This window comes from Solanum pennellii, chromosome 1, assembly GCF_001406875.1.
Source record: "Solanum pennellii chromosome 1, SPENNV200".
Lineage (NCBI taxonomy): Eukaryota > Viridiplantae > Streptophyta > Magnoliopsida > Solanales > Solanaceae > Solanum > Solanum pennellii.
In genome coordinates, this window is record NC_028637.1 from 17,447,507 (window position 1) to 17,448,783 (window position 1,277).

Consider the following 1,277-nt stretch of genomic DNA (forward strand, 5'->3'; position numbering starts at 1 on the left):
GATTTGTCGGGAAAGTTGGTAGAAAATTTTGAACTATTCGATAACTATATTCAATTAATTGGTGGGTAATAGATAAGTAACTGATTGAGTTCATAATAATGAGCAAAGTCTGAAACTTTATGTGCTAGATCAAAATTTGATAATCAAGTTGACATATAGAGTACATAAATAAAAATAATTTGACTATTGATAAAGAATATATACATGCCTGTTTTAATGGAATTATTGTGCTTTTTTTGTTTGTTCTCTTTCCTGAAGCAATGGCTTCCAGAGATGAGCTTCACGAAAATAAGGTAGTCAAAAATCTCTCAAAAGTTGTCAGAGGAAAAAAACCAATCTAATGGGAGATTTTTCTGTGGCCTTGCTATGTGTTGTATGTATTTACATAAAAGACAATGATGTTACAGACTCATCTAGTGATGATGAGGAAAATCATCAAGGAGAGAAGTCCAAACGACAAAAAAGGATTTGCAAAGAAATTATCATAAAATATGGAAAGACAAAGGTCACTTCAAAGATGGTATCCACCAAAGAGAAAAAAGATACAAAATGGCACCGAGAAAATGTAAAGAAGTACATGGGAGTTAGACAATGAAAATGGGGAAGATGGGTTACGGAGATTCAAAATGTAAGAATGAAAAATCGACATTGGTTGGGAAGTTTTTCCACTGCGGATGAAGCTGCTTTGGCTTATGACAAGGCAGCCATTGAAATAAAAGGTCTAAATGCTTTGACAAACATTCTAAATCCGCCACCGAAGGAAAGCGACTCCATCCACCATCAAGGAAGATAAAAGGCATGAAACTCCATATATGTTTTGTGAAATCACACCATATATGTTCTTCTTCTTGTTGAACTAATCAATTGGAGGCAGATGAATAAGTATGATGTGTGTATTGATGATGTGGAGTTGTTTTTGTTGTATTCTTTATAAAGATTTTCTAAAAAAAACATTATCTAAAAAGGCTTATTTTGATAGATAAACAACCATGGGTTATAAAAGTATAATTAGACATTATCTAATGCAACAAAAATGTTCAACATAGTTTAACAGAAATCGTAAAATAAGTAATTGAAAGATTTTTGTAAAATAGTTCTTTGAAATTTTTTCCAAAAAGCTAAATTGTTTACATGAAGCTACTACTTCTTTGCTTCCTTAACATATCCTGAGGAGCTTGACATAGAAATTTCATTGGAGTTACTCATTGCTCTTTTTTTTAAATCAAAGATAAATTGGTACTCATTTTCTTCATTATTTAGATTAGTTGCATTAGGTC

At 31.5% G+C, this 1,277-nt stretch overlaps 1 pseudogene; it reads left to right on the plus strand.

Moving 5' to 3' along the window:
• Positions 1 to 260: 260 nt before the first annotated feature.
• On the plus strand, positions 261 to 793 carry LOC107018201 (annotated as a pseudogene).
• Positions 794 to 1,277: the final 484 nt, after the last annotated feature.